This window comes from Mustelus asterias, chromosome 9, assembly GCF_964213995.1.
Source record: "Mustelus asterias chromosome 9, sMusAst1.hap1.1, whole genome shotgun sequence".
Taxonomy (NCBI): Eukaryota; Metazoa; Chordata; class Chondrichthyes; order Carcharhiniformes; family Triakidae; genus Mustelus; species Mustelus asterias.
In genome coordinates, this window is record NC_135809.1 from 57456970 (window position 1) to 57483529 (window position 26560).

General features: G+C 43.7%; 1 protein-coding gene across 4 annotated transcripts in view; it reads left to right on the forward strand.

Moving 5' to 3' along the window:
• Positions 1–26560, forward strand: part of LOC144498707 (E3 ubiquitin-protein ligase TRIM33-like) — a 147657-nt gene that overhangs the window by 32132 nt on the left and 88965 nt on the right. The window lies entirely within an intron of this gene.

A 26560-nucleotide genomic window follows, 5' to 3' on the forward strand; every position in this document is an offset into this window, starting at 1 on the left:
ATATCAATGTAAAGAGGATAACCAGGGAAAGAGTAGGGACAAAGGGAGCAATCTGATGTTGGAGCCAGAGGACATCGGTAGAGTGTTGAACGAATAAGTCTCATCCATCTTCACATCCATCTTCACCCAAGTGAATGAGGATGAAGGTATGCAACTCGGGGAGAGAGACTGCGAAGTTCCTGAGCATATTGACATAGGGAGTGACAAGGTATTGGAGATGTTGGCAGGATTAAATGTGGACAAATCTCCAGGTCCGGATAAATTGTGCCTCAGGCTGCTGAGGGAGGACAGGTAAGGGATTGCAGAGACTCTGACCCAAATTTTTAATTCCTCTCTGGCAACATGGATGGTGGGGGGGGAATGCCAGAGCATTGGAGAACAGCTAATGTTCCGCTATAACAGTGAGTCTCATGTCAGTGGTAGGGAAACCATTGGAGAAAATTCTGAAGGAGAGAATCTACCTCCACTTAGAGAAGCAAGGTTTGATCAGGAATAGTCAACAGGACTTTGCCAGAGGGAAATCATGCCTAACAAATTTGAATTTTTTGAGGAGGTGACTAGGTGTATAGATGAGAGTAGTGTACTTGATGTAGTTTAAACGGATTTCAGCAAAGCCTTTGACAAGGTCCCACATGGAAGACTTATAATGAAGGCGAATGTACATGAATACAGGATAATTTGATAAAGTGGATTCAAAGTTGGTTCAGTTGTAGGAGGCAGAGGGTGATGACAGAAGGCTGCTTTAGCGACTGGAAGCCAGTGTTCAGTGGCGTACCATGGGGATCTATGCTATTGTTATTTATATAAACAATGTAGATGACTATATGGGGGGTAAGATTAATACGTTTGCAGATGATACAAAGATTGGCTGGGTGGTTAACAGTGAAGTTGAGTGTCTTGGACCACAGGAAGATGTAGATGGAATGGTCAAATGTGCAGATAAGTAGAAGATGAAATTTAACTCTGAAAAGTGTGAGGTGATACACTTTGGAAGGAATAAATTGACAACAAAGTATTTAATGATTGGCATGACACTAGGAATTTCTGTGGAACAAAAGGACTTTGGCTTGCTTGTCCATAGATCTCATAGAGTCATAGAGGTTTATAATGTGGAAACAGTCCCTTTAGCCCAACTTGTCCATGCTGCCCAATTTTTACCATTAAGCTAGTCCCAATTGCCCGCGTTTGGTCCACATTTCCTCTATACCAATCGTACCCTTGTAACTGTCTTAAATACTTTTTAAAAAGACAAAATTGTACATGCCTCAACTACTACCTCTGGCAGCTCGTTCCAGATACTCACCCCCCTCTGAGTGAAAAAATTGCCCCTCTGAAGCCTTTTCTATCTCTCCCCTCTCACCTTAAACTATGTCCTCTAGTTTTAGACTCCCCTACCTTTGGGAAAAGATATTGACTATCTAGCTGATCTGTGCCCCTCATTATTTTATAGACCTCTATAAGATCACCCCTCAGCCTCCTACGCTCCAGAGAAAAAAGTCCCAGTCTATCCAGCCTCTCCTTATAACTCAAGCCATCAAGTCCTGGTAGCATCCTAGTAAATCTTTTTTGGACTCTTTCTAGTTTAATAATATCCTTTCTATAATAGGGTGACTAGAACTGTACACAGTATTCCAAGTGTGGCCTTACCAATGTCTTGTACAACTTCAATGTTCTGACCAATGAAACTAAGCATGCCACTTAAACATTAAAATATATCAATAGCACACACTATTATCACACTTGTTCTAGATTCGTTATGATACGTACGCAACTTCAAGCCTTTCCATTGATTCAACTTCTGTGACAGTATGTGCTGCATTACTTGTATCCTCTGACATATCGTGAGCAACACCACGGGATATCTCCTCATTATAAATTTAACTGAATCTTGTGGTGTTGGACAGACTAATTTGGAAGGTACCATAGAAACCCTACGGTGCCGAAGGGGGCCATTTAGCACTGTAGGGACTCTATGCACCGACTCTCCAAAAGAGCATCTTACCCATGTCCCCCCTCCGCCCTATCGCCATAACACCACACATTTACCATGGCTAATCCACCTGACCCGCACATCTTTGAAGTGTGGGAAAAAACCAGAGCACCCAGAGGAAACACATGCAGACACGGGGAGAATGTGCAAACTCCACACAATCACCCAAGCCCGGAAATGAATCCGAGCCCCTGATGCTGTGAGGCAGCAATGTCACCGTGCTGCCCAATGCTAAGTAACACAAGAGCAATGTTATGGACTATTCTACTGCTAAACTGTGGTCCTTGAATGATGCAAATGCTCAATGTTGTTAAGTAAACACGGTGAAGTCAAAGTTTAATGGCACTGCCGGCTGCAAATCAAAACACTTGCTCGCTTAGGTTTAGATGTCTGGATAGCAGACATTTTAATTCTTGTGTCAATGACTGATTTTATTATTTCTCAATGCGTATAAATGTGTGGGAAAGACAGAGTGTAGCACTTGAAGTGTGACAAGCAGTCAGTGTCTGCTATAGTACCTTGTTGAACTGTGCGTTTGTAAGTGGGATGCCAGAGAAAATGATCACCATTTTAATCTGCTTTTTGTCTGTCCATGTTGCTGTTGCTTTTTTCACCTCCTTTGGCCTCACCAGCTTTCTCTTCTGCTTCTCCCCTCTTCTCGGGTAAGAGATGGTGGCTGTTATGCCAGTGGGAAAGAGCCAGCTATCAATGGGATGCTGCATTTAAGATGGGATTGCAGGAATAAATGTCCCATTTATTGTCTCCTGCTCTAATTACTCGCTCAACTTATTTCTTTCCTTCCTTCCAACCTCCACATCATGTCATCTTGCTACTTCCCCCTTCAACTACAGGCCGCCCTTGACTTTACGATGTTTAAGTTATAACGAGTGACATTCGCGATGTTTATAAATTGGCACCTTGTTTCAACTTTACAATGTCGGTTTTGACTTTACGATTTCATGTCTGTGAACTAGTTCAAACGTTCATACACACGCATCAATATTCTCCGTCGCCCATCTCACTGCTGTCCCAACATATTATTCGTGGTTAATCTTTGTGTTTACAGAAGTTTTCTTAAATTGTATATTTTATAATATTTTATTGCTATATTACTTTTTCATAATTGAATGAATATAAAATTCTGGGTAATTTTGGTGAAAATAGGGTCTCGGGCCTTGGTTCAGGAACCACTCGCCCATTTACAACATCATTCTTATTGGAAAATCCGTTCAACTTGTGACATTTCGATTTAAGACCTGACTTTCAGGAATCAATTATGTTGCAAGTCCGAAGACTGCCGGTACAAGCGTAATCTCTCTATCCTCCCATTCTTCTTACCCTGTTGCTTCTAAGTCTCCAATAATTACTCTCCCTGCTTGGGTAGAAAAACATCATAGCCTTTCTCACCTTCTGATTTCAACACACTCCTCTATTTTCTTCCCGTGGCTAAAGATATAAAGTTCGGTGGGAATGTAAACTGTGAGCAGGACACAGAGGCAGCAGAAGAGCATTGGGGAGAGTTACAGAACAAAGAGATCTAGGGGTACATGTTCATAGCTCCTTGAAAGTGGAGTCACACGTGGACAGAGTGGTGAAGAAGGCATTCAGCATGTTTGGTTTCATCGGTCAGAACATTGAATACAGGAGTTGGAATGTCTTGTTGAAGTTGTACAAGACATTGGTAAGGCCACACTTGGAATACTGTGTGCAATTCTGGTCACCCTATTATAGAAAGGATATCATTAAACTAGAATGAGTGCAGAAAAGATTTACTAGGATGCTACCGGGACTTGATGGATTGAGTTATAAGGAGAGGCTGGATAGACTGGGACTTTTTTCTCTGGAGCGTAGGAGGCTGAGGGGTAATCTTATAGAGGTCTATAAAATAATGAGGGGCACAGATCAGCTAGATAGTCAATATCTTTTCCCAAAGGTAGGGGAGTCTAAAACTAGAGGGCATAGGTACTAGAGGAGAGAGATACAAAAGTGTCCAGAGAGGCAATTCTTTCACATAGAGGGTGGTGAGTGGCTGGAACAAATTGCCAGAGATAGTAGTAGAGGTGGGTACAATTTTTTCTTTTAAAAAGCATTTAGGTAGTTACATGGGTACAATGGGTATAGAGGGATATGGGCCAAATGCGGGCAATTGGGATTAGCTTAGGGGTTTTAAAAAAAAAAAGGGCGGCATGGACAAGTTGGGCTGAAGGGCCTGTATCCATGCTGTAAACCTCTATGACTCTAAATGTAGACCATGCTTTGAGTACTGTGTGCTGTTTGAGTGACTTAGAGTGAGTAAATTGGACCTGTACCATCTCTGGAGTTTAGAATAATGGAAGATGACCTCAGTGAAACATACATGTTTCTGCAGGGGCTTGACAGGATAAAGCAAGAGGATGTTTCCCCTGGCTGGGGAATCTAAAACACAGGGGCACAGTCTCAGGAAAAAGGGGCAATCATTTTGGACTGAGATGAGGAGAAACCTCTTTACTGAAGGGGGTTGTGAATCTTTGTTAAGTATGTTCTCCAGAGGGTTGTGGATGCTTCATTCTAGAATATATATAGGGCTGGGCTTGGGGATATGGGGAGTGGGAAAGCCAAAATGAGACATGGTCGAGCCATGATCACATTGAATGGCAGAGCAGGCTTGATGGGCTGAATGGTCTATTCCTGCTCCTATTGCTTACATTCTTGTTTCTCTTTGCAGCTCTGTTTTCTTTCTAAAAAAACAAAACATGGAAAGAAACGGTTTGCCAGCCTATCTCTTGAATCATCAGTTTCTATTATCTCCCTGGTGTTAAAATTCAAATCTCAGTGCCGTGTTGTACAGGTATTTTGGAGTAGCTAGTGGAAGGGGCAGTAGTCTGGGAAGTGTATCTATTGACTGAGGAATGGAGATAGATTATTCCTTGGAGCATAAAGAGCAACTCCTGTTCTCAAAAGAGGCCAGAATGTATATTGAATCTTTTGGCACTGCAAAGCAATTAAACATGGTGTGAACTATGCAAGTGCTGGGAGCTTTATCTATAGATATTCACCCACATGCCTGGTTTCTATATTAACAACACTTTGAATGTGTTGATACTCAAAGACAGGCTGGAATGAATAAGAGAGGGAACCTTCCTATTTTTAGCATTGTAGAAAATTGCAACTGTTTTATTCATTACAAATACAACAAGTAAAGACATTCTTTCTGCGAGAGTCCATGCTAAGTTATCTCTTAGCTCCAAGGCTAGGGGAAGTTGAAGGTTGCTACTGATCATTATCCAGGTGGTGGGTGTGGTTAAGATGCATGGGGACAGCTTGCTGGAGATAATAGTGAGGTGGCCTTGTGAGAAATCACTTGTTCTTCATGGTCTTGAGGTTGAAAGGGCTAAGTTGCATGATCACTATGAGAGGGTTTCCATGTTTATTGATCACTATGAGAGGGTTTCCACATCTGTACCTGACGATTCCACTCTGCACATCCTGCCAATGGATCAGAGTGTCGCTTAGACCTAAAGGGACTTCTTACTCTCTCGTGCAGAATGCCACTAGGTCTCAATAAGCTGCCCTACCATGATGCACCTCTTGTCAGACAATAGTGCACGTCAGCAGCAAAGATTTACAACTGCTTCCTGACTAAAGGAGTGATAGCCTCAATGGGTTGGTGAAAGGGCAAGATTGTGAGTTGTTTATAAATAAGAACAAGGGTAAACTTTGCAAACTCAGGTTCCTGGAAGAATTCTCGTGTTGGAAAGTGTTTTGTGGAGGTCCACACACCCAAATAACCATGTTGCTGAATCATCTCCAAATCCTCATGTCCTATCTAGAGTTTGTCAAGTAAATACTGTGCTGGGAGCCTTGTAAACATACCTCAGGAAATATATTTTCAGCGAGTGATGTGAAACAATATGATTGAAGAGGCATAAGGCCTCTTGCTTTATTTATTCTGGGCAGGAAAAGCCATCAGTGACATTGAACCCAGATCAATATGAGGAGTCTCCATTAGCTTCAGCTACATGGTCGTCACATGGCCATGGTGTCATTCAGTACAGAAGGAGGCTGTTCAGTGCATTGTGCCTGTGCTAGCTTTTAAACTGAACTGGACTCACTCCCTGCGCATACAAAACCTGTATAGTTTTCTTTCTCAAATATTTATCCAATTCCTGTTTGGAAGTGATCATTGTATCTGTTTCCACTGCACCCACCCACCCCTTGAGCAGTGCATTCCAGACTGTGACCACTCAATCATTCTCCTGGAACATTTCACTGAAATGAAATGTTCCATCTAGAGCAAAGGTCTTTTTTAAAGATCCTCTTCCTGTACGGAAGAGCTGAGCAGGAAGCTCTAAGGAAGCATTTTCACAGGGCCCCAACTGCTCCTTGATTAGCTAGATGCAATCTGTTTGAACTAGTGCAGGCAAGCAACAAAGATTATTCTGGGGCTGAGACCGTTTGAGGAGAAGCTCGACTTTTTCTGAATGCAAAAGCAGTCTTTGATCTTGTCCTTGCTCGATGTTCACTGGTGCCTACCTTTCTCCCAGGCTAAATACATAATCCTGGCTGGCACTCCACTGCAGTACTGATGGAGTGCAGCACTCTTGAGGTTACATGTGTCAGTAGGGATGTTAAATTGTGGCCTGGTCTGCCTTCTCGGGTGGATTTGAGAGCTCCCACAACTCCATTCTGAAGAGAGGGGAAGTGCTCCTGAGTGTCCTGTTATTTATCCCTCAACCAGCATCACTGAAAGGCAACAGATGATCCAATCGTTTGCCTCATTTCTGTGTGGGATCTTGCTGTGTGTAAATTGGCTTTTGCACTTCCTACATTTCAGAAAGTACTTAATTGGCTACTTTGGGATGGCCTAAAGTTGTGGAAGGTGTTGTGTAAAAAAACATCTGTTTATTTGTTTTCTGCTGAGACGTTTTGCTGCCTTTTTTTGAGATAATTTGAGTCGGGTTGTACCAAACCTGAGAACCTCTGGCCTCAGCGGTTGACTGGGCACTGGGCTTGCTCATTGGTTGATAATTTAACCTACATTGGAAAATAAATTGTTTTTACTTGATGTCCCAACTGGCACCAAAGTTGAGGGGCCTCCAGATCACTCGCTCATAGTGGCAAGGCCTGAATCGGCCGGGCTGCTATTTCCTGCCTTTGTGACCTGTGATTGACCCAGCACTCTGAAGTGGGAGTGCACAAGGGTCTTTCATGGTGGCTGGGCACAGAAAGAAGTTGTTTCAAACAAAAAAATGAATGAGAGTAGAATGGATCAGGCAGCATAGGTGAATGAAGTGACTGTTACATAGGCTCCATCCACACATCCTTCAATCAAAAGCCTGATTGTTTGGAAGTGGAGCCGGCAATGTTGTGAGGCTTTTTCTGATACTATTGAGGCATTCCTCTGTAGCAGAAACCTGGTTCGGTTGCTCAGTGACCGCTCTCCCTGTGCTGACAGATCCAATTGTTTTCTGAAAATGTTCAGTCATTGGCCATGTCTCATGCATAGGAAAGTTTCTAGATTGTTCCGCAGCATAGATTCATGCTGAGCAGTGCAGAATGATGCATTGAATTACAAGTACTGTACAGCACAGGAGGCAGCCATTTGAGCCCAGTAGTCAATGTTGATATTCATGCTTCAAAGGGGTCTAGTCCCTCCTCCTTTCACCTCAGTCTAACAACGCATCCTTCTGTTCCTTTTTCTGTCATGCATTCACCTGGCTTCCCCTTCAGTGCATCTGTCCCATTCACCTAAGACAGGTTTCAGATTCTACCCACTTTCTGGGTAAAAGTGTTTCTCCTGAAAGCTTTATTGAATTTCTTGTTGTTAGCATGAATAATCAGAATGTCCATTACTTCATTGCACCACATCACCAGTTTGATAGAATCATAGAAACCCTACAGTGCAGTAAGAGGCCATTTGGCCCATCGAGTCTGCACCGACCACAATCCCACCCAGGCCCTACACCCATATCCCTACATATTTACCCGCTAATCCCTCTAACCTACACATCTCAGGACACTAAGGGGCAATTTTAGCATGGCCAATCAACCTAACCCGCACATCTTTGGACTGTGGGAGGAAACCGGAGCACCCGGAGGAAACCCACGCAGACACGAGGAGAACAGCTGTGGAATGCAGTTGCCCGAGTGATAATGTGTGTCCGAGAAGCTGGATATCTTTTCCTGTTTGAAAAGAGAAGACTAAGGGCTGATCTAATGGAGGTCTTTAAGATGACGGAAAGTTCCCAGGAAGTGTTTCCACTTATGGGAAAGAGAGCGAATCTCGGCCATTAATATGGGATAGTTACTAAGAATTCAAACCATGCGTTTGGGAGAAACCTCTCCACTCTGACAGAGTGGTGAGAATGTAGAACTCGTGGCCACAGGGAGAGTGCTTTAGATGAATAGAATAGATGCATTTAAATTGAAGCCAGATAAATATCTAGGTCTGGGTGGGGGAGTGAGGAATACAGGATTTTGCTGACATTATCGATTTACAAAAATAACTTCTATGGTGCTTTTAATATGATAAAATATCCCAAGGCACTTCAGTGGAATGTTGGAAAACAAAATTGGCAGGGACTGGTTACGCCAAATGGCCTGTTTATGTGCTGTATGTTCCACCTAATTCTATCTCTGTCATTCAGATGCTGGTTGACTATCATTTGCGGTCAACACATTGGACTGTAACTTTGAGATCCTCACTATTGTACTGGGTTGCGGGTACTCCAAAGATGCACTGGGGAATCCCTTTGGGTGTTCCCAGGTAAGGGTTTGCATAGCAATTATTCAGAAGTGTAAATTTCCTCTGGGCTGTGCTAAAACCATCCAGAAATATGACTTAAATCACAAATTTCAGATAGTTCCAACTGCATTATATCAGGAAAAGGTTACAAGAAGTCAAACCCTTTTGGGTAACTCTTGCACTGACCAACACCCCCAGCTCCACCTCAGTCTCTTCTACACACCCACAAAGCCCTAGGGGGACACCCCCACTGCCTCCATGGGGCTCCACACCGCACAACCCCTTGCCACCAGGCCTGACTCTCAACTCTGCATTCTCCATCTCCAACCTCCCAAAAAGGCCTGACCTGACCCGACCCGACCACTGTCCCCAAGGCCCGATCCTCCACTCTCCCACTGAGGCCCGATAGTCTGACCCTACGCACTTACCTTATACATTTACCTTCTCCCTGGCCTGTGAAGGACCTTTAAACCTCACTAGCCCTTTGGGCCTTCCTGTTTTATGGCAGCTAGTGCCAAAAAGGGGTTGTGACTTCCTTCCCTTCAACCGAGCTGCCATCGACACTGGGCTCTGAGGACGTGCTGCACTACTCTGATCTCTGGCAGCCTGAGCTGGAAGGTTGGGCGAGACAAGATTTTGGGTAAGTAACTGGGGTTGGATTGGCAATCCGGCTCTGATTGCCACTCCGAGGAAGTTCCGATCCTTATAAAGCGTTTTTTGCATTTGCAGATTGGGTTTCTGAAGATATTAAAACTCAAGCTAGCACTTGCCTATTGTGTACGTTGCTCAGAAATTCCTGCCTGTCTCCAAAGATAAGACAAGAATTGGGTCTCACATTGGAAGTTTTTCAAAAGAAAACAATTTGAAATCCAATAAGAACATGACATTAAGAACAATAGGAGTAGGCCATACTGCCCTTTGAACCCATTCTTCCATTCAGTACTCTCATGGCTGACCTCCTGTTTCAGCTCCATCTTCCCTGATTCCCTGAGAGACCTGAGATCTGTTTATCCCAGTATTAAATATATTCAATGATGGAGCATACACAGCCCTCTGGAGTAGAACATGCCAAACATTAGATTCTGCTCCCATTTCACTTGCCACACACAAAATGATGGATGTAGTTATTAGATTAATATCTGTGTAATAAAGCACCCCTAAGTAGACCATAAGAAATAGGAACAGGAATAGGCCATTCAGCCCTTCGAACCTGCTCTGCCATTACACAAGATCATGGCTGATCTAATATTCACTACTTCCATTTTCCTGCCCTATTTCCATAACCCTTAATTCCCCAGCTGATTTTAAAAACCTGTTGAGCTCAACCTTGAAAGTGTTTAAAGACACGACCCCCACAGCTTCCTGGGGTAAAGAATTCCAAAGATCCCCCATTCTTTGAGACAAGAAATTCTTCCTCAAATCCATCTTAAATGGATTTTTCCCTCCCCCTCCCTTATTCTGTGACTACACCCTCTGCTCCTACACTGTCCCATGAGTGGAAACATCCTCCCAACTTTTATCCTGTCTAACCTCCTAAGAATCTTATATGTTTCAATCATGTCACCTCTCATTCTGAACTCCAGGCAGCACAGACCCAACCTGTTTAATCTTCTCTCCATACCCGGGATCATCCTAGTTAAACCTCCTCTGTGCTACCTCCAATGATGTATCTTAAATAATAGATACAAAACTATACACAGTATTCTAAATGTAGCCTCACTTGTCCCTTGTACAGTTGCAGCAACACCTCTTTACTTTTATACTCCAGCCCCCTTGAAATAAAAGCCAGCATTCTATTTGTCTTCCCTATTACCCTCTGCACCTGTATACCAGCTTTCTGGCTTTCATGAACAAGGAACTCCAAGTCCCTTTGTGCTACAGCTTTCTGCAGTCTCCCTCCATTTAAACCTGTGGGAATAGGGGAGATCCTAAATGAATACTTTGCATCGGTATTCACAAAGGAGAGGGACTTGTTGACTGGGAGTGACTCAGAGGGAGGTGTTGACCCGTTAGAGAGAATCTCCATTACAAGGGAGGAAGTGTTAGGTTTTTTAGGTAACATTAAAACTGCCAAATCCCAAGAGCCTGATGGCATCTATCCTAGACTGCTCAGGGAGACAAGAGATGTAATTGCTGGGCCTCTGACGGAAATCTTTGTCTCTTCATTGGACACAGGTGAAGTCCCTGAGGATTGGAGGATAGCGAATGTGGTACCGTTATTTAAGAAGGGTAGCAGGGATAACCCGAGTAATTATAGGCCAGTGAGCTTGACGTCCGTGGTAGGGAAGTTGTTGGAGAGGATTCTTAGAGACAGGATGTATGTGCATTTAGAACGGAATAATCTCATTAGTGACAGACAGCATGGTTTTGTAAGAGGGAGGTCGTGCCTTACAAATTTGGTGGAGTTTTTTGAGGAAGTGACAAAAACGGTTGACGAAGGAAGGGCCGTGGATGTCGTCTATATGGATTTCAGTAAGGTCCCTCATGGCAGGTTGGTTAAGAAGGTTAAGGCTCATGGGATACAAGGAGAGGTGGCTAGATGGGTAGAAAACTGGCTTGGCCACAGGAGACAGAGGGTAGCAGTCGAAGGGTCTTTTTCTGGCTGGAGGTCTGTGACCAGTGGTGTTCCACAGGGCTCTGTACTGGGACCTCTGCTATTTGTGATATATATAAATGATTTGGAAGAAGGTGTAACTGGTGTTATCAGCAAGTTTGCGGATGACACGAAGATGGCTGGACTTGCGGATAGCGATGAACATTGTCGGACAATACAGCAGGATATAGATAGGCTGGAAAATTGGGCGGAGAAATGGCAGATGGAATTTAATCCAGATAAATGCGAAGTGATGCATTTTGGAAGAACTAATGTAGGGGGGAGTTATACAATAAATGGCAGAGCCATCAAGAGTATAGAAACACAGAGGGACCTAGGTGTTGTTGTACCTGTTAATTCTCAGATACGTTCAACCAGTTTACTTACTCCAAGGTTTTACCCCGGTGCCCTTATTTGCAAGGTGGACAAAGGACAAACACAAGTAAAAGTTCAACAAGTTTATTAAATAACACTATTAACCCTTAAATTACCCACATAAAACAAGAGGATACCCCAGATTCAAGTATACTACCCGTAAAGATGGCTTGGTTAAACTGCAGGCCCGATTCTCTGAGTCCCCTCTGGTCTGTCGTCACGAAGGTGAGTCTCGATGGCCGCTTCTTCCTTCCTTCCTTGTCTGGTCAGTCTTCCGAATGGTCACGGCTGTCTCCCCTGTCGAGTCTTCGCTCCTGTGTGCCTCTGAGTGTGTCCCTTTATCCCCAGCCTGCTTGCCTTTCCAGAAACTTCTCTGGCTTCTGGCCAATGAGGTCCCAGGAGGGGGTTCCAATACCCAGTGGGTTTCTTGATGTCTGCCTGACAGGACACCAGGGTCCGCCTCCCAGGTGTCCATCTCCATGTTGTTAAACTTGTTATCAGGTAAGGTTTCTACAGGATCTCTTGGTGACAGAAAGTCTGGCCCGATCTAGGCTTCTAACAATAGACCAATGCATTTCAATGAGGTGCCATGATCTCCTGCTAAGTCTCAAGTAGAGTGTAACGACCTTTGATGGGTGGTTGATGGGTCAGGCCCAGACACATTTGTGTATTGTACAATTGGCCTGCCTGCGGTTTGACTGTGTTTGATTTCAATGTGCCCAATTCTTTAATTTAGGATATCCAATTTTATCAGCCTTAAAACCAGGCCCTGTTTATATCACCACATTGTGCAAGTCCACAAATCCTTGAAGGTGGCAGCGCAGGTGGAGAAGGTGGTGAAGAAGGCATATGGTATGCTTGCCTTTATAGGACGGGGTATAGAGTATAAAAGCTGGAGTCTGATGTTGCAGCTGTATAGAACACTGGTTAGGCCACATTTGGAGTACTGTGTCCAGTTCTGGTCGCCGCACTACCAGAAGGACGTGGAGGCGTTAGATAGAGTGCAGAGAAGGTTTACCGGGATGTTGCCTGGTATGGAGGGTCTTAGCTATGAGGAGAGATTGGGTAAACTGGGCTTGTCCTCCCTGGAAAGACGGAGAATGGGGGGGAGACCTAATAGAGGTGTACAAAATTATGAAGGGTATAGATAGGGTGAACAGTGGGAAGCTTTTTCCCAGGTCGGAGGTGACAATCATGAGGGCTCACGGGCTCAAGGTGAGAGGGGCGAGGTATAACTCAGATATCAGAGGGACGGTTTTTACACAGAAAGCGGTGGGGGCCTGGAATGCGCTGCCAAGTAGGGTGGTGGAGGCAGACACGCTGGCATGGTTTAAGACTTACCTGGATAGTCACATGAGCAGTCTGGGAATGGAGGGATACAAACGAATGGTCTAGTTCGACCAATGAGCGGCACAGGCTTGGAGGGCCGAAGGGCCTGTTTCCTGTGCTGTACTGTTCTTTGTTCTTTGTTCTGTTCTGCCACCTTCAAAGATTCATGCACCTGAACCCCAGGTTTCTTTCCTTCTGCATCCCAGTTTCCTTTATATTAGCCCGAATCTTTTGAAGAATGATATTCACCATTGGATTGCCGTTCCGCTCCGACTTTCCTCTGCCACGCCAGAGTGCCACATTTCTGGCCGAGGCCTCAGAAACCAGCTTCTCCAGAAATATGGAGCGTACCTGAAATGGAACTGCTTCTCCATTACGCTGGATTATCCGGGGAAGTTGAGCCCCTTTTTTACTGCACCAGCTGCCATATTCTAGTCAGTAGAGATTTAAATGTCCCAGTGCATCTTTAAAAAGGTATGGAGAGAAGGAACTTAACTGAAATAGAACTGCTTCTTCTTAGCTCTGAAGAAGATGAGCCCCTTTTTACTGCACCAGCTACCAGAGGAAGTCAATGGGGTCAATGTGAATAATTGAGGAGGGAGGCTGTGGTCAGTTGTATTGTTAGAGTTAGACTATGATTTCCTGTCTACATTTTCCTGGGTAACTGTCCAGGTAAGTAGGTCGGAACCCTCTGAAGTCTCCGACTCTTATCTCTGGAGAAAAGTCTTGGACAATCTCAGGGAGCAGGGAAATTGCCCATTGGAAGTTCAAATTTCTAGGGCAATTGCCATGGGGTCATTGCATTGGGCCTTCTGAGGGGCCCTGTAGTGCATCTGGGGTACCTTGTGTCTCCAGATAGTTGGAAGATCTGGGCCTTGTGCTTCTTCACACTTCTGTGTTTGCCCATTTCACTAGTCTAAGGAGAAGTCTTTTAGTATTACCCTCACTTTTAGTTCATTGCCATGTGTGTACATTCAACGACATACATACATATATACCACTACATGTTGTTTCCTGCCTTTAACTTTGTATCAATACAGCGCCTTCTCTGTTAATTCCATGGGCTTCAATTTTGTTAAAAAATCTATGATGCTTTATCAAATGCCCTTTGAAAGCCAATTTACACAATGAGCTGCACAACCTTCATCAACCCCTTCCATTACAGAATGGAAGAGTTCAGACAAGTTTAACCAACACCATTACTGAATCCCCCACTATCAACATCCTGGGGACTAGAAAGTGAACTAGCTATTTAAATACTAGGGCTGCAAGAACAGGTCAGAAGCGGGGAATCCTGTGGCAAATAACTCGCCTCCTGACCCCCAGAGCCTGTCCACAAGGCACAAGTCATGAGTGTGATGGAATACTCTCCACTTGTCTGGATCAGTGCAGCTTCGGCAACACTCAAGAAGCTCAGCACCATCCAAAGCAGCCCACTTGATTGGCACTTCCTCCACCACTGCCACACCGTGGCAGCAGTGTGATTATCTACAAGGTGCACTGCAATAACTCACCAAGGCTTCTTAGGCAGCATCTTCCAAACCCGATTGCTACAATTTAGAAGGACAAGGGCAACAAATACCTAGAAGCGCCAGCACTTGGAGGTTCCTCTCTAAGCCACTCGCCATCCTGACTTCAAAATATATCGCCGTACCTTCACTGTCGCCGGGTCAAAATCCTTGAATTCCCTCCCTAACAGCACTGTGGGTGTACCTACACCTCAGGGAATGCAACGGTTCAGCGGCAACATCACCACCATTGTCTCAAAGGCAATTAGAGACGTCGATGGACATTGGTCGAAGTGACTTCCACATCCCGTAAATGAGTTTTAACACACATTCCTGAGAGCTGGATCCAGCTGCTTTCTTTTCTATTGGGCTGGAAGCACATTGATCCTGTACATAGGAATTATTCCCCTTCATTGTCCTTTTCATTGTTTAATCCTCCAGTCTACACTCAGATAATTGAAGACCTCTATCAATGTTATTATTTTTACATCTTTTTGACATTTGCTTTTCTGTGGTTTTTCCATTATTTGGGGATAGAATCATAAAATCCCTACAGTGCAGAAGGAGGTTGTTTGGCCCATTGCATCTGCACCGACCACAATCCCACCCAGGTCCTATCCCCGTAACCCTGCGAATCTCCCTACACTAAGGGGCAATTTGGCATGGCCAATCCTCCTAACCTGCACATCTTTGGATTGTGGGAGGAAACTGGAGCACCCAGAGGAAACCCACGCAGACACTGGGAGAATGTGCAAACTCCACACACACTGACCCAAGCCGGGAATCGAACCTGGGTCCCTGGTGCTGTGAGACAACAGTGCTAACCACTGTGCCACCGTGCTGTCCCTGGCGCCCCTAGAGATATGGAGCAAACAGCCAGCAAAATAACAGTAACACACTTTCCACAGGGCTGTAACAGCCTCTTTGATCAATGCTGGCACTACCCACCTTGCATGCTTTGTGTGCCTTCTGTACTACTCCCATAGCCAGGATTGTGAAGTGCCCACCTCTCCCCTTGTTTGAGCCAGGTCTCCATTATTGCCACTATTGTAATCGTGTGTGACAGCTTGTACGTGCTCGCCCATCTTTCTTGTTATGTTCACTAAGTCTATGTACTCCGAACCTTTCTTTCAGCATTTCGCCCCGATTCCTCTTGATCGTGAACTACTCTTTATTCAAAAGCAGTCTGCTTCTCCCAAACTGTGGTGTATCTCTATTCTGATGCTTCAGCCCAGTTCCCTACCTGTGCCAAATTAGCTTACACCCTTCCCTGCTGCGCACGTTTATATTATATTCAAAGCTTATGGTAAATAAAATCCATTCCACTTGAATGTGTGTGTAAATAAAATTTAAGCGAGCCTCGAGTTGGCTTCATGCCCTCACATCCCTCCCTAATCCAGAGCTTCAGGTTAATTCCAGTCTCACTACAGTATCCTAGTTAGTCAGAAATGGAGCAGGATGTGACATCTATTTCCTCTCAATGGTTACTCGCAGAGCATGGTTGTATTATCTTTTGTGCAAATATAAGACCGGTTTTGACAGGTGAATGATCTCACTTTGAGGTGCTGTTGGTACAGACATTGATGTTGACATGTTTCTGCAATGCCGCCCGTTATTGTCGGATTATTATGCGGATGACACCCAGTTATTTGGCAGATTTCCTAAGAGTTGTGGTCTTGGGCAAACATTGATTTCCCAACAAGTCCCTGACTTACTGTATATGAGCTGTGGCTCTCTCGCCTCTCGAGGTCGTGGGGTCAAGGCCCACCTCAGGGATTTGATCATGAATCCAGGTTGGCTCTTCAGTGAGGCACTGAGGGAGTGCTACATTGCTGCAGATGTCGTCTTTCAACTGAGACGTTCAACCGAGACACTCTGTTACGATCTGTGTAGAGACTAATTACTTTTGAAGAGAAATTTGAACTTTCAGTTAACAGCTGAAAGAAAGACTCATCAAACTTACATGTTTTAAAATTTTACTGTAGCAGTTAATTAAAAACTAGTGTTGACTAAAACCAATTTACTTTTTGTGTGGTTCCTTTTTATCACACATTGCGCTCTCCACAGAATGATAATTCTTATCATACCAATTCACAGTTGGTCTTTGCTGGTTCATTTTCACTTTCTAAGCTGCATATCCTCTAATCCCAAAACAGTCTCACTGAGAGTTACACAGTAGATTTCTTCCTTTAGCTCCAAACTAGACAAATCGTCCAGTCTTTAACTCATCACAAACTTGGTGATTCAATTTGAATGAATAACCTGAAGTCCCACCTATGTTTTCTGTGGTGAACACGCTGTGGTCAGCATTTTCTTTGCTTAAGGTGCAGGTGTGGCTGGTTCTATTTCTTGCTCTTTTCCTCTTTGTTGGCTACAGACCATACAAGACAAAACTGCACCTGCTTTCTGAACATGATGTCCTGGGGTTTAAAGAGAAGCCTGTAACCTGACTTTAAAAATAGCATCCTCTCCTTTCTTTGGCATGGCAACAGGAAACGCATTAGCTTTGTGTCCAAGTAGGAATACTAATTTGTTATGTGGTCCCAACCACCTTTCATCTTAAATACCTTTCTGGACTTTGTGAAACTCAGGGACAACTCATCGTAGACTTAGAAATTATTGTCATTGTCTCCATATCCTTGTATCTCCTTCTCGATAAAACAATTTGAGTCTTCCTTTCATTTCTAGCAATTAAACCATCCAGTTTACTGTGAGGCAGACTCTAGCAGAGGTCACATGACCCTCTTCATTTACCCAAAATTCATAGTGGCATCCTATATCAAAATATAATTATCATATAGACCTCACAATTCTAACTGCTTGGATGGGTGTGAAAAGTTGCATGATATTATTTTGCAGAGGAGTAACTCCCCTCGCTCAATTGAAATCATTAGGAATATACTCCCAAAGTACTTAATTAGCTATTGGAAGTTCTGATGGTACAAAAGGCACTTATTATGTGCAGTTACTTTCTAGAACTGGTGAATTCAGTTCTGCTAGGTTTTAACACGGTTCAAACTTCGCTTGTCATGATCATGAGTAGAAGTTCAAGATGGAAAACTCCTTCAGGTATTAGGGATTCCCTTGTGCATTCCCCATAGCAATTATTTCATCAATCCAAGTCCAATTGTTAACCAATTGGCACCCTTTTCTCATGCAATATAAATTGTTGCTCTCTTGGAAATTTGGTATTCTTGCATTTTGTCCTGATGAGTGCAAGATGAAAAACTTTGACAGGATGTCTCATTATTTCCAGTAATACTTGGGTTAAGCATTCATCTGCAAATTTCATCAATGGTTGTTCCTTGGTGGTGGCCTCATGAAAACTGGAAGTGTTAAGTAAGCATAAAATCATTTATTTGATGATTTCATTAAGTTCGCTTTGCTTTACCCACATTTCTTATCTTGGGGGGTGATGTCAGCCTCTCTGTTTGAGGAAAAAATGCATGCTTACCCCATCTTTCACAAACACCAGCAAGAAGAGCATCTTCCTTTCCAAATGCCCTTGAAGAAATGAAAGCTGGAAGCTATTGTTCCCCAGCAGCTTTAGTGTATCTTGTTTGGATCAGCACAAACTCACCCCGATTTGATGTATCACATTTGACAGTTTCTATAAATTCTGCACTTCTATATGATCAAAAAATGACTTCAATATTTTAAGTATGGAATCTTTGGCCTGGAAGTGCATTCTACTTTTGCAACCAAGCTAGCCTAATAACTATTTCAGAAGAGTCATATTGGATTCAAACTCTACCCATTGTCTGTTGCCTTGTTCCCCTGAATGATGTGGCCTGGATCATACATCATGGAATATTTCTGTATTACAATTTCTTTTGACAATTAGGCCACAAATGCTGAATGTGAACTAATTATGGTGAGCTGTTTTTTGGAGGAGTCTTTGTCTGAGTATGGAGACCACGTAGAGCATGCAGTCTGTAGACACTTAATATTAAAATTTCAACTGGTATTCCCCCCCGCACCTCCCCTATACCTTAAAATCTAGATATCCAAGTCATGGTCGTTTTGAAGTGCAATGGTTAACGTTTTTACAGATGGCAGTCAATGAGGTGCCATTAATACCTTCCTAAAGCCACTATCATTATCTGCAATTCCTTATCCATTTAATTGCAAATATTGACCGGTTCTGTTATGCTGGGTGCCAGTGCTCATTAACAGAATCTTCTCTCATCATTGTGCCTCTGGTCTGGCTCTCGGGGCCCTCTCAGGCTGGGGTACACAGCACATCTAACTGAGCTGTCTGACATGTACAGATGTGATGTTAGTGTACCTTTAAGAGATTTTAAAAAAAATCATGTTCTCTGCAGCTCTCACAGCCTCATCTCTGTGTTGCCGAGTTTATGTAGAAATCCTTTTATTGCTACTTAAATGGGGGTTGTTTATTTTTACTCTGGAATCTTTTATGACTCTGGAATCTTTTATGACCCTGCATTGTTAGGAAGCAGGTGATGCAGTATAATTTGGATAAATGTGAGCTTATTCACTTTGGAAGCAAAAACAAGAAGGCAGATTACTACCTGGATGGCTGTTAATTGGGAGCGGGGAGTGTGCAGTGGGACCTGGGTGTCCTTGTGCACCAGTCACTGAAGGTAAGCATGCAGGTGCAGCAGGTGGTAAAGGATGCAAATGATATGTTGGCTTCATTGTGAGAGGTTTCGAGTACAAGAGCAGGGATGTGTTGCAATTATACAGGGCCTTGGTGAGGCCACACCTAGAGTATTATGTGCAGTTTTGATCTCCTTTTCTGAGAAAGAATGTTCTTGCACTGAAGGGAGTGCAGCGGCGGTTTACCAGGCTGATTCCGGGGATGGCGGGACTGATGTACGAGGAGAGATTGACTAGATTAGGATTGTTTTCGCTGGAGTTTAGACGGAATGAGGGGAGGGGGATCTCATAGAGACTTATAAAATTCTAACAGGACTAGACAGGGTAGATGCAGGGAGGATATTCCCGATGGTGGGGGGAGTCCAGAACCAGGCGTCACAGTCTGAGGATTCAAAGTAGACCATTTAGGACAGAGGTGAGAAGACATTTCTTCACCCAAAGAGTGGTGAGCCTGTGGAATGGGAGGGCATGGGATCCAAGGTGCTGCTGCCCTGTGGATCCAGAACTGGCTTGCCCAAAGGAGGCAGAGTGTGTGTATAGATGGATCTTTTTCTAAATGGAGATCGGTCACCAGTGGTGTGCCCCAGGAATCTGTTCTGGGACCCTTGCTGTTTGTCATTTTCATAAATGACCTGGATGAAGAAGTGGAGGGATGTCAGAAGTTACAGAGGGACATAGATGGGATGCAAGACTGGGCGGAGAAGTGGCAGATGGACTTCAATCCAGATAAATGCGTAGTGGTCCATTTTGGCATGTCAAATGGGATGAAGGAGTACAATATTAAGGGAAAGACTCTTAGTACTGTAGAGGATCAGAAGGACCTTGGGGTCTGGGTCCATAGGACTCTAAAATCGGCCCCGCAGGTGGAGGAGGTGGTTAAGAAGGCGTATGGTGTGCTGGCCTTTATCAATCGAGGGATTGAGTTGTGGAGTCCGGGGATAATGATGCAGCTATATAATACCCTCGTCAGACCCCACTTGGAGTACTGTGCTCAGTTCTGGTCGCCTCATTACAGGAAGGATGTGGAAAAGATTGAAAGAGTGCAGAGGAGATTTACAAGGATGTTGCCTGGATTGAGTGGCATGCCTTATGAGGATAGGCTGAGGGAGCTCGGTCTTTTCTCCTTGGAGAGACGTAGGATGAGAGGAGACCTAATAGAGGTATATAAGATGTTGAGAGGCATAGATCAGGTGGACTCTCAGAGGCTTTTTCCCAGGGTGGAAATGGCTGCTACGAGAGGACACAGGTTTAAGGTGCTGGGGGGTAGGTACAGGGGAAATGTTAGGGGGAATCTTTTCACACAGAGGGTGGTGGGCGAGTGGAATCGGCTGCCGTCAGTGGTGGTGGAGGCAAACTCAATAGGGTCTTTTAAGAGACTCCTGGATGAGTACATGGGACTTATGTTTCTATGTTTCTATTGCCACAGGAAATAGTTGATGCCAAAACATTAAATGTATTCAAGAGGTGGCTGGATATAGCACTTGTGGTGAATGGGATCAAAGGTTACGGGGGAAAAAGCAGGATTAGGCTATTGAGTTGGATGATCAGCCATGATAATGAATGGCGGAGCAGGCTTGAAGGGCCAAATGGCCTCCTCCTGCTCCTATCTTCTATGTTTCATGTTTTTATATATTTTGGACAGTTTTTCCTTCCTTGTGAATTTAGGGTTTCATTTTCTGTTTGGCTAACAGCAGTTTTAGTTTAGAAGGGATATCAAGCTGAAAAGAAGTGTTTCTCTCTCTCCCTGGTTTTGGAAATTCTGCTGGTTAGCTGAAGGCAAGGCTTCTTGCCTTCCTGGAGTAGAGAATCTGCTTTTGGTGGCTCGACCAGAGTCTCTCCCTGGTGTTCTGGGAAGCTGTTCTGACTTCAAGCTTGTCTGTGTGTGCCTCAAGAGAACTGCAGCATTCATCCAAAGGACTCAGTCCCAGTATCACGTGAGCATTAGTCTTTGCTGTGTCAAACCTGTGGAAAGGGTTTTTTTGTCTATGGGAAGTTTTGTTTGATTAGAACATTTTAGATATATTTGTTAAGGGTTATACATTATTGTGGATGTTTTGTTTTTGTTTCTAATTGATGTTATTGCTAATTTTCTTTCCATATATATTAACTATATTCTTAAATAAACTTTGTATGAAAAAAGTTCCCTAGTGGGTCAGTTGAATCGTACCTAAGATGAAACATATTATGCTTATCCTAGCCACATTCAAAGTGCAAAATGTTTGATCCAGGCGGACTTCATAAAACACTTTGGAATTTCTGATCTGAATTGTAACACAGGACAATATTTATTCCTCCAACAGCATCATCAGAATTATCACATCTGTGGATCCCAAATTGGCTGTCACATTTCCTACATTACGATAGGGCTGGGACGTGTTTTGGGATGTTGTGAGGTCCTTCAACACTGTGAATCAAAACTAGAAGCTTCTGACCTGTTGCCTTCATTCACTGCACCTTTGGAGCAAACCCAACAATTAATCCTTTGAGAGATGCCAGGGTTCCTGATGGCCGTTTGCAATCGAAGCATCTGTTCACGTGAGATCTGGGCTGCAGTAAACCATGCCTTTGAAGTCTGGAAGGTGTCTGCTTTTCATTTACAAGCAAAATAATATGCTTGTGAATGGCAATTTTAGATTTGGAAAGTATAGTAAATCAGAGGGAACAGATAAATTACTGACAATGCTCCTGAGTTTGCAGACATTCAGAGCTGCAAAAAACGAACCATTAAGTACTGGCTTCCTCTGGATTCTAACATCAGTACCAAAACTTCTCTTGTGACCATCTCTTATCCTGTGAATGTGGATGTGGAGTTGTGTTAAGCACATCTGTTCTCTGAAATGAGCTGAAATGTATTGCACTTAAGCAGTCAAGTAATGAAAAGGTGGGGAAGGAAAAGCCTATTCTGGAATAGATAAAGGAGAAAAATACTGTAATTCATTATTCCTGAAGATTGCATCATGCACTGACTATTGTCAAAAGATAACTTCAATATCCAACATTGCACAGTTCAGCAACATGAACTTGCATTTGAGTAGCAACTCAAGGTTTTGATTTGATTTATATTTGTCACATGTATTAGTATACAGTGAAAAGTATTGTTCCTTGCACGTTATACAGACAAGCATACCGTTCACAGGAAAGGAGAGAGTGCAGAATACAGTGTTAGTCATAGCTAGGGTATAGAGAAAGACCAACTTAATGCGAGTTAGGTCCGTTTAAAAGTCTGGCAGCAGCAGGGAAGAAGCTGTTCTTGAGTCGGATGGTACGTGACCTCAGACATTTGTATTTTTTTCCCGATGGAAGAAGGAGGAAGAGAGTATGTCTGGGGTGCACGGGGTTCTTGATTATGTTGGCTGCTTTTCCGAGGCAGCAGGAAGTGTAGACAGAGTCAGCGGATCGGAGGCTGGTTTGCGTGATGGACTGAGCTTCGTTCATGACCCTTTGTAGTTTCTTGCGGTCTTGGGCAGAGCAGGAACCATACCAAACTATGATACAACCAGCAAGAACACTTTCTATGGTGCATCTATAAAAGTTGATGAGAATCGTAGCGGACATACCAAATTTCCTTGGCCTCCTAAGAAAGTAGAGGTGTTGTTGGGCTTTCTTAACTATAGTGCCGGCATGGAGAGGGACCAGGACAGGTTGGTGTTCTGGACACCTAGAAACATGAAGCTCTTGACCACTTCCACTTTGTCCCTGTTGATGTGGACAGGGGCATGTCCTCCACTATGCTTCCTGAAGTCGATGACAATCTCCTTCGTTTTGTTGCCATTGAGGGAGAGATTCCTTGCAGGAACGTTATCAAACAAACATTCACACACAGCCACTTGAAATATTAGGACGGGTGATCAAAACTTCAGTTAGCGATAGATTTTAAGGAACTTCTTAAAGGAGGAGAAGAAGGTAGAGAGATGGAGACGTGTAGGAGGAAGATTCCAGATATTGGGGCTTTGATAGACTGGCTGGTAATGGAGGGGGCCAAGGAAATGGAGGAAGCATACAAGGTCAGAGTCGGCCCAATGCAGTGAGAATGGAGAATTGTTTGGCAGGGATCGCAAGGGCAATGCCATGGAGCAATTTGAACATGAGGAATAGAATTTCAAAATCAAGGCATTGCCGGACTGGGATCCACTGAGGTCAATGAGCACCAGGATGATGGGTGAACAGGATTTAATGGGAATTAGAACGCGGGCAACAGGATCTTGGATCAGCTCATGTTACTCAGGTTGAAAATATTCAGCAATTACAGATTGATTTAATCATGTGACCTTCAGTTTGAAGACTTTGAAGAATCTCGTCTAACTTCTTGCACTTATCCGCACTTCTTTCATGTAGAAGAATGCCGCAAGTTGCAGCACAAAGACATAATGGAAAAGAAAGACACTGAGCAATAAATTGAAATATTAGAGAGGTGACCAAAAGAGTTGGGGTTTAAGGAGGGTCACAATAGAAGCAGATTAGTTTGTGGTGAGAATTAATTGGCATGATTGCCAATGGTGGGAGTTCAGGAAAGGAGTAGTAAGTGGTGCTTGATGTAAGATTCCAGGGGTAGAGAGTGTTTGAGGCTGGAAAGAATTAAAGAGAGAGATCAGGATGAGACCATGAAGGGATTTTTAAACCCCCTTTTTATATGGAGTTGCATTGGAATACTGTGCGTTTGTGCCACACAAATTAACGGCTGCTTCCAGACTCGATAATTGCCTGAAGTTCCACTTTTTTGCATTTAAGATGCAGTGGATTATTTTAACGTTGCTTTTGTAACAACAATTTGCCTGGAGTGAGCAGGAATGATGACTTTACTTGTGCAGTCAAGAGGTCTATTTACTCTCCTTTTATGAATCATTTTATAGATGATCAGTCCTTATTGTGTAGCACTGTCAACCCCATTGATCCCTCCCACCATGGGATTCTCCCCCCCACCCTCACATTCCCAATGACCACTCGGCCCCCACCTTTAATGTGATGGTGATTCATACAGGTATCATAAAGCAAGTATGACACCAAGCCGCAGAAGGCGATACTAGTTAGGCAGATGACCAAAAGCTTGTTAAAGTTTCTTAAAAGAGGAAAGCAAGGTAGAGAGAGACGGAGAAATATATAGAGAGAATTTCAGAGCTGGGAGCTTTGGCAACTGTAGGCATGGCCACCAATGGTGGAGCAATTAATATTGAGCTTGCAAAAGAGACCAGAATTTGAGAAGTACAGATACCTCGGTGAGTTGGAGGAGGTAGGGGAGGGGTCAAGTGATGTTACAGAAGGAAATAGGTGGTCTTATTATTAACTCTGCTTATTATTAACTCTGCTAAACTGAAGTTGTGTTCTGGAGGAAGTGATCTGCAGTTAGTGTGTCCAAGCCAACTTGCTGTGCTGAATGTCAACACAATGAGTTGCCTCTAATTCCATGTGTACTCACTCTTGTTAATAGGCCTGGCCAAGCTGGCCATTAAAAGGTTCAGACAGTGGGCAGTCAAGTGGGGCCGCTGGTCCCGATTGTCCCTCTTCTGTGGCTACGTTCACTGCTGGGTTTCCCAGGAGAGGGAGCACGCAGTGTTCACCCACATGATCGATGGCACCGTTGGACTGGAATGTTTTATCGACCCTTTTAAACACCTTTTGTTTTGATGTTTTATGTTTTCTCTGAGATTCTATTTACTTTGCAGTATCCATTTAAGGGACTACATTTTAATTTATCCCTTTGTTATTTATTTTATTTTGTTGATGCAAAAGAAGCATTTTTGTTAACAGTCTGTTATGTGGAACATTGACAAATATTTTCTGGAAGTCCGTATAAATAACATTTAGGCACTTCCTTATCTTTCACTTTCATTACTACTCAAAAAGAAAATTCAGTGCTCTTTGTTAAACATCACTTAAGTATTACACAACCATTCTGGGTCTCTCCAATTGGCTCATGTTTGTCCATGCTCAGGTTGGGCTGTAGACTCTTGGATGCCTGAGGATGCCCTTGGTTGGCCTATGGTTTACCCATCTCATTATTTTAAAAAAGATGCAACGTTCACTTTTACTGTGCAACCCAAAGGAACAGTGCAACTGACGTACCTACTCATGAGTCGAGCCCATTGAATGGCACTGGATAAATGTGGATGAGGCAATGAAGAGTACAAGTTTGGAAAACACATTAGCTGCTATAATGGAGGATCCTGTGGAAGGATCAGATAGTAAGATTAAATATTTTCCCACATCTCTATCAGTCTTTGTGAATCAGTGGCTGGCCCCTCCCTTTGTTCTGTTCAGATACAGTATGAAATAGCCTGGGGCAGAAGGGAGGGAGTTGTGATGAATTGTTTTGTTTCACAATGGAGGGAGGTGACCTGTTCCAAGGGCTGGTATTCAGACTACTTTTCTTGATATCTTTTAGTTACCTGGGTGATCATTTTAAAGTCCGCAAATGGCATAACACTGACAATGTAATGAACAGTGACGAGGATGGTAATAACTCGAGACTTCAAGAGGATGTAGACTGTGGAAATATGATGCAAATGCTGCAAAGTGCAGTGTGTGTGAAGCGATGATGCAATAAAAGCAAATGGCACGGTGATTAGCACTGCTGCCTCACAGCTCCAGGGACCCGGGTTCGATTCCCGGCTTGGGTCACTGCCTGTGTGGAGTTTGCACAGTAAGAGTTTTAACAACACCAGGTTAAAGTCCAACAGGTTTATTTGGTAGCAACTTTGGACTTTAACCTGGTGTTGTTAAAACTCTTACTGTGTTTACCCCAGTCCAACACCGGCATCTCCACATCATGTGTGGAGTTTGCACATTCTCCCCGTGTCTGCGTGGGTTTCCTCCGGGTGTGGTGCTCCGGTTTCCTCCCACAGTGCAGGTTCAATGGATTGGCTGTGCTAAATTTCCCCTTAGTATCAGGGGATTAGCTTGGGTAAATGTGTGGGATTATGGAGATAAGGCCTGTATGGGATTGTGGTCGGTGCAGACTTGATGGGCCAAATGGCCTCCTTCTGTACTGTAAGGATTCTATGAAAGAAGTGGATGGAAGAGAGAGGTCCAGGGTTCGCACAGACAAATAATGAAGATGGGGCTGGTTGAGAAGGCTCTCAAAAAATATATTTACATAAGCACAATAGCAAGGATATTTATGGTACACTTTTATAAATCAGTAGTCGGGCTCCTGCTGTAGTGTCATTTCCAGTTCTGGGCACCAGACTTTAGGAAGCTGGAATAATTCTCCCACAGAAAGCGTGAAGTGGGGATTCGATAGAGATTTTCAAAATTATGATGGGGCTTAAACAAAGTGAGTAAAGACAAAATATTTCTTCTAACAGCAGGGTTGGTGACTTTTTCTTTATTCATTCAGGAGATGTGGGCATTGCTGGCAAAGTTAGCATTTGTTGTCCATCCCTAATTGCCAGGATGGTCTCCTACATAATTCTACAATTGAA